Below are 7,809 nucleotides of genomic sequence, written 5' to 3'. Positions count from 1 at the left end.
TTATTGTGGATCCCAAAATATTCCTCCGTACACACCGAAACACGCAATTTGTGTTCCGGGAAGAACACACAACATCGTCCGTGTGTGCATGGTTTGATACTTGTCACAATCAATTTTTAAAATACTGCATTTCATGCACAAACAATATAATAACGCGCAAATATCATAATTATCAAAAAATTAAGAAAACTAAAACCAATTCAAGCAATTAAATCAATGAGTGATGGTTCCATTCTATGTCAAGTGCTTTAGACCAATGTTAAAATCAGTTCACTAAGTGAATTGGATTCTCAAAATGAGACGATAAAATCGGTAAGAATCAAATTGAGTAGAAACAGTTTTTAATGGACCTTTTCAAAGATTAATTTTTTATTTAATTATATTTTTATAATTATATGTCTTGAAAACCACTTAAAGGAACCAATTCAGAGTAGGATCAGCCCAATTCGTTAAAAAATATCCAATTCTTAAATGGGAGCTAAACAGTTTTGGATCAGGTTATATTGAAAATCACTAAATCCCCCAAAATTCTTTTGAATTGGGAGCTTTGGCATCGGGCAGTTGACCCACTAGGATGGTGGTGGATATTGAAAAATCACCATTGATCCCATCTTGAATCAACCTCTACATCGTTTTGGCAAAGGGCTGATTCAGATCAATTTTTTTTTTTAATGACGAGGAATCCTCTCCGAGAACTGAGTCACTTAATGGGCCTGCCCCGCCTGCGATGTAAACCCTAGCTGGGGTCACCGACACCCAAGCCCTTACAGAGCCCACAAGATCGATATTGACTACACTGCTCTCAACATCCAAGGCCTCTAACTAGATTCTCAACCGTTGGGTTACAAATGAACGCCTGTTATTAAAAACAACAAATTAATTAAGAAGGTAAATCTGCTTAGTTACCGCAATAAAATACATTAATCTTGCCTAATTATTGACAATCGAGATTAATGTTTTAGGCAAGAAAAGGGCTTTTGTTGGGCCCAAGACTGTCCAAGGCTTAGTTTGTCTTGAGTGAGACACACCGGTGGCGAACACAACCACTGGCATTAATGATAGTCAAAAGGGTGGTTATGAATCCACCCCTTGTCCATTGGGGTTAGCTGGGTCGTTATAGCTACAAATCAAAACATGCCAACTTTTCCGAGTCTCCCACACGTAATTTTTCAACCAAAGTCTTTGATCATCCCCCCAAGTTTCTATATAAACCAGTCTTTTGCCAACGTTAGCAAGTCCCACTATCCCTATTCTATTCTAGGAAGAGAGAGAGAGAGAGAGAGAGAGAGAGAGAGAGAGAGATCAGATCAGATCATGGGGAGCCAGTTCTTGTCTTGGTTCCCCTTGCAGACCCAGTTCATGTCATGGTTGGGAGAGGTCATATCCAATTTCAGGTGGCCCGAGGCATGCTTAGCCATGGTCTGCCTCTATCTGATACACACCTATAGAAAACAAAGGGACCAACTTGTTATAGATTGGCCCCTTGTTGGCATGCTCCCTGCTGTTGCGCTCCACCTGCATGACCTCTACAACTGGGCCACAAGAGGCCTCTCGATCATTGGGGGCACCCTCATCTTCAAAGGACCTTGGTTCTCTGGTATGGAGTACCTCGTGACAAGTGACCCAAGGAACATAGAGTACATGCTCAAGACCAACTTCCACAACTATCCAAAGGGGGAGGAGTTTGACCACATCTTTCACGACTTGATGGGCCACGGCATCTTCAACTCCGACGACGAGCCGTGGAAAACGCAGAGGAAGTTGGCCAGCACCTTGGTCCATTCTAAGCCTTTTCGCCAGTTCGTGGGTCGGACCTCGGAAGAAATGGTCCGGACCCAGCTTGTTCCTCTACTGGAACACTCGGCTAAGCTCGGCAATGCGATCAACTTACAGGACGTGTTCCTGAGGTTCACCTTCGACAGTACGTGCACCGCTGTGTTCGGGACTAATCCGGGTTGCCTCTCTGTAGGCCTACCCACGGTCCCCTTTGCGAAAGCCATTGATGATGCCATGGAATCCATTCTTTTCCGCCATGTCCTCCCCGAGAGATGGTGGGGACTTCTTCGCACACTCAAACTCGGCAAGGAGAGGCAGTTTGCCAATTCCATGGCCGTTGTTGAGGACTTTGTATCTAAACAGTTGGCTCAAAAGAAGAGCATGCATAACAAAAATGGTGCTGGTGCTGGTGCTGGTGGTGATGACCTGCTTTCTAGTTATATGTCCATGTATGAGAATGACATGACTTTTCTGAGAGACACGTGTGTCAACTTTTTGATCGCTGGGCGCGACACATCAGGAGTTGCGTTAAGTTGGTTCTTCTGGCTTTTGTCCAAACACCCTGATGTGAAGGATAAGTTGTTGGAAGAACTCAGGGCTATAATCAGTGACAAGAAAGAAGGTGAAGACACATTTACCCATGAAGATCTGCAAAAGATGGTGTACCTTCAAGCAGCCTTGTGTGAAAGCCTGAGGCTGTACCCTTCTGTACCCATAGGACACAAGAGTGTCCTCAAAGAGGATGTCCTTCCAAGTGGCGATGTTGTGAGGCCAGGAATGAAGATATTATATGTCATCTACTCCGTGGGGAGGATGGAGTGGGTATGGGGGAAGGATTGCTTGGAGTATGTACCTGAGAGGTGGCTGGATGAAGAAGGGAGGCTCAAGAAGCAACAGATTAGTGACTTCAAGTTTCTGGCCTTCAATGGAGGACCAAGAACTTGTGTGGGGAAGGAGATGGCCTTTGTGCAGATGAAATATGCTGCTGCTCAGGTTTTACTGAACTTTGAGATTGAGGTCATAGAGGGCCACCCAATTTCACCTAAGCCCTCTGTTATCATGTCAATGAAAAATGGGTTGATGGTGAAGGTGAAGAAAAGAAGCAATCCCTGGCCATCGGTTCATTAGATTCATGATGCATGTGTTGCAGTATTGTGTATTAGCACTCCATGGTTAAGGGGGCTATCTTCCTACATTTTCAGTATGGCCATGTGAATAGTTTTTGTCATAATATGTTGGCTTGTAACTGGTATAGTGTCTCAAGGTGAGTGAATTATGTTAAAAATTTGCTGGTGAACTTGTTATGGTTTGATTTAATGTTGTGTCCCAAAATTGAATAAGATATGCCAAGTTTTGTAAGTAAAACTCGTTATTGAATGAGTTTGTACTTATTTTAATTTTTTAGAGAAATTGCACGTTTTCATGAGGCGTGCATCAATTCAGTGTTGTTTGAATGACATACATGCAACTCATGCAACCAACCGATATATGTGATTTTAGTGGGGTGCAACCTTTAGTAGGGCCCCTCTAGTTTTTTTATTTATATTTCGGAGAAACTGCACCCGGGCACGAGCACATAGTCACTGTCCCAGCGGTCTAAAACTCTGAGTTAATTAGGACCCTATTCCCAGGGCCTATGTTGGGCGTTGGCTTATGCAAGAGGTAGCACCAGCGGGAATTGAACCCTCACTGCCTGTATGACAGCTAAGCCTTCTCCAACTAAGCTAATCCCCTTTGGGGTGGGGCCCCTCTAGTTTGGTCATATGGAATATGACAAGTTGGTTGTTGCGCATCGGAGCTTCACCACTAGGGCATTCTTCACATTTTTTGCAGCACTGAACACGTGATATGCCAAGACACGTTCCCTTTGTGTCTTGGCATCTCCACTGTTCCGCCACATTAATCATAGTCATTCATTGCACAAATTTCTGCTCGCAGTGGATGGTGATTATGCCAAACGCAGGGAAATGTGTTTTGGCTAGGGCTGGTAAATAACCCGAGCTTGGGCTCTTCGTGCTTAGCTTGTTGAGGGTACACGCTTGCTCGGGCTTTAATAGTGAGCTTGTAATGAGTCGAGCCAAGCCTGAGCTTGTTATTAGCCGATCACGACTCCTTTTTCAAAAACTTTGTATTTTAAGTATTTTTTAAAACTTGATAATATGTAAAATATATAAAATATGTATATAATACATGTATAAAACATATAAAATATACATTTTTAAAGATATAATATATGCAAATATATAATATTTAAATATATAATATGTAAAATGAGCCTATATGAGCGGAGCTTGCCATGTTCGTGCACTGCTTGTTACCTAACGAGCTGGGTTGTAGCTCGGCTCTCAATTTCCATGCCAAGCTGAGCTTATCACGAGCTGAGCTGAAATGAACGGCGACCCGCTAGTCTTGTTTCCCAGCCTTAGTTTTGCCATATCACTTGATCTGTTCTCTGTTTCCCATACCCACCTCTTCTCATTTTCGCACTTTTTTTTCCTTTCTTGTGGCTCAGTTTTCCGGCCATAAACCGGTGGGAAAATGATGGAAACTTATATGCTTTCCATTTCATCATTTTTCAAGCAAACACATTGGCTGAAAAAAACTGTCCAAGTGGAAAACAGGACATGAAGTAGGGTTCTCTTCTGCCTTTTCTCTGGCAATTTTTTTTAGTCATGCGTTGCCCAGAATGTGTGAAGGGCTTCTTTTCTTTCCTCTCCATAGTTTTCAACAGGTCACTAGCAGGAAAGTTGTTGGAAGAACCGAAGGATACCTTCTGCAGCAGACTGGATTAAGGTTAATGTTTATTCCATATTCTTAAGTACTTAGAAAGTGGGTTTTATAATTCATGATAATACAAGGCATAATTTTTTTTTTTTTTTTATGACTAGGAACCCTGTCTTACATGGCTCACCTCTGAAAGCTACAGACACACTCATCGCTAGTGGGGTTTGATCCAGCGTCTTCAACTCAATGCCTTCTCCACCACCCGTCGCAGTGGTACAAGGAATCATTAAGAACCATTTAGCCATTTATTGGATGGATATGATTGAATGTATGATGGAACCCATCCTATTTAAAATGATGGAATCCGTGTTGAGAGGGAATGGGTTGCCTGGAAGGACATTGTTAGTTCAATTCCCTGCACAACCAAGGTGATTTTGGAACCGGTCAAGAATTGCTTAGAATTTTGAAAGATTTAAATTTACATTTTGGTAGCTAGCCTTTTATTTTGATCCTGTGGAAGGATTAGGGATGGCAGTGGAACGGGGGACAACACCCCCCCCCCCCTTCGCCCCGTTTGGACCGGGGATGAAGGGCATGAAACTGGGATGAAGGTTAAAATCTATCCCCGTGCGGGGATGGACTTACGCTTTCCCCCGCCCCGCCCCATCCTCATCTTAATCCCCGCCTTTCCCCGCCCCATCCCCAATCCTTTAAGGAATGACTATGGACCAAGGGGAAATGGGGCCCCGCCCCACCTCACCCCGTTTGGACTTGGGATGGAGGACATGAAATGGGGGTGGAGGTTAAAATCCATCCCCGTGCAGGGATGAAGGTTCAGATTTTGAAACGGGGCGGGGGTGGCGACCTTGTCCCCCACCCCGGTCCACTGCCATCCCTAGGAAGGATAATCCACCTGATTGGGAGGTGGAAAAGAATATACTGTAATCGTACAGCAAAGGAGAAGGCCTTAATCACCCAATTTGTCAATGAAAAAAAAGAAAAAACAGGGTGATTTTAGAGTCATCTAGTAAGAGGTATTGTTGCAGATACTAACAGATCACTTTTGGAGGAGCAAGGGGCACTAGTTGGATCATGGATTCCACTTTTGTGGACCTAATCTTCAGCTTTCTTCAGTTTAGGTGTAGGTTGGTCACCAAAGTAAAGAACCATATATATATATACCTATATGTGTAAGTAGTTGGAAATATACAGGAGGATATGATTTGGAAAGACAAATCTCCAGACCGGTTTCTTTTTCAAATTTTGATGTGTGATGTATTTATGTGCTTCTCTTCTTGTAACTGGTAGGGTCTACCTAACTCCAACTTGCTAAAAAAAATACTATTTCTTTTCTTATCGACTTATTGTTTTTTTTTTACATAGAAAGTTTTGAGATCAGACTGGTTCATGGTTCCTTGGACAGAAAACCGACGCATAAGAGGAACCAGTGAGACAATTGTCAAGATGATCGGTGCTCACAAGTCCTTCGATGCGTATATTTTTTATCTTGATGATCGATGGCACTCAAGATATTTGTATGGTTTTCCTGATGATTAGTGCTTGTAAAATATACCATTATCATTGTTTTAGCCAATGTTGTCAGTATGGTATCGGCCCTGTATTGTTTGGCCAACGATTCAGGTGAATCGGCCTATACCGATACTTATTGAAGTGAATTGTTTTGAATGGATCAACAATAATTAAAAAATATTACCTGTCAATTAGAACGTAACACGTGTTAAAGCTATTAAGATCATTTTAAAAATAATTTTAAGTATTTTTTTTACATTTATTAAAAATAGCCGGATTCAGGGGTGAAACGTATTGATTTTCTGCCCATATGTATCGGTCGATAGAGGCCGATACTCATGTATACATACAACATTGGTTTTAGCAGGCGTTTGCATGGACAAGATCCCGAAATTGCTTAATGGTGCGTTTGTGTGTCACGAAAAGCCAAAGCAGGTTATATGTCCCCCCCCCCCCCCCCCGAACAGGGCCGGTACTGAGATCTCATGTTCGGGGGTTCCAAATAGCGCCACGTATAAGATCCAGACCGGCATGTATCTCGATGTCTGTCCGCATCATACTGCATCGTAATTTGGTGCCGCAGCAAAGACTTAAGTACCCTTTACCGTCATTCGCTTCCTCTTCCTCGAACGGACATAAATGCCCTCCTTCTAGAAAACTGAATCATTGGTTCTTGAAAAGGACAAAAAATGCCCTCCATCGTTATCGTGCCAAAACGTTCCGCAGAGTTTGCGTATGTAGCAAGCGTTATTTTGTAGGATTCAAATAGTTCAAAACAATCCATTCTCGCTCTAAGCACTCTACCGGAGATTCTTTGCTTTCATCTGGAGTCGTCGGAGCATCCTTTCCCTTTGTTCCAGAGCATCGGTTTCCGTCTTACGCGCAGTCGCAGCATAATAACCACCTTCTGTTGCGTATTAGTTGTTACCACTGCTTACTCTACAGTTGGAATATCCAAATTTCCATCGTTTCGGTGAGTTTCGTGTAAGGTTTCTTTCTTCAATCTGAATATTGCTTCTTATATCACGATTTGTTTCTTATGAACCCAAATATTCTGACGATTTCTAATCATGATGATCGTGTAATGTGTTGTGCAGGTTAGCAATGTCTGTGTCTCATCAGATTAGAGATACCCCATCGTTCTATGGGTTGTCTATTAGAGAAGTGATCTGCCAGTCCCATCTATCTAAGGTTTTTGAAAGATACCAAAATATACTTAAGATTGAGAACGATGAAGACAGGGAAAAAGCCTTGGAATCGTATTATGTTGAGGATTATCCATCAGATATCGAGGCTGCGGACCAAAGAAAGAACTCTGAATTACGAAAGATGCAGAACAAGGATGACGAATTGAAGGCAAAGGCAAGAAATATTGATGAGAATATAAATAGAAGGCGGAGGATTAACGCACAGGTGATGGAAAAGAGGAAGAAGAATGTGGAGGAGTTTGAAAGGTATGTTAGCTATTTAGTGGAGGACACTGCGGCACAATGTAAGAGGAGAGACTTGGAGCGTAGTGCAATGCGAAACAAGGCAAGGCTACTAAAGGAGGCGGAGGAGAGGCGAAGGCAAATGAATAAGGAGGAGGAAGAGAAGGAACAGAATATTCCTCAGTATGAGGAAGAAAAGGAAAGGCAAATGAGGGAGAAGGAGTTTGAGGAAGCTAAGAAAATGCAAAGGCAGGAGAAGGAGGAAAAAAAGGAAAGGCAACGGAAGGAGAAAGAGGAGGAGGAAGAAAATGAAAGAGAAAGGAAGAAGCAGGAGGAAGAATTGCAGGAA

At 42.6% G+C, this 7,809-nt stretch overlaps 1 pseudogene; it reads left to right on the top strand.

Annotated features, from left to right (window-relative positions):
* The first annotated feature begins 1,416 nt into the window (after positions 1-1,416).
* On the top strand, positions 1,417-2,904 carry LOC149843639 (cytochrome P450 86B1 pseudogene; annotated as a pseudogene).
* Positions 2,905-7,809: the final 4,905 nt, after the last annotated feature.

The sequence above is a fragment of the Nuphar pumila genome, chromosome 3 (genome assembly GCF_984573655.1).
Source record: "Nuphar pumila chromosome 3, dmNupPumi1.hap1.1, whole genome shotgun sequence".
NCBI lineage: Eukaryota > Viridiplantae > Streptophyta > Magnoliopsida > Nymphaeales > Nymphaeaceae > Nuphar > Nuphar pumila.
The sequence above is the reverse complement of the archived record's forward strand: the minus strand, read 5'-3'. Positions and strand labels throughout refer to the sequence as shown.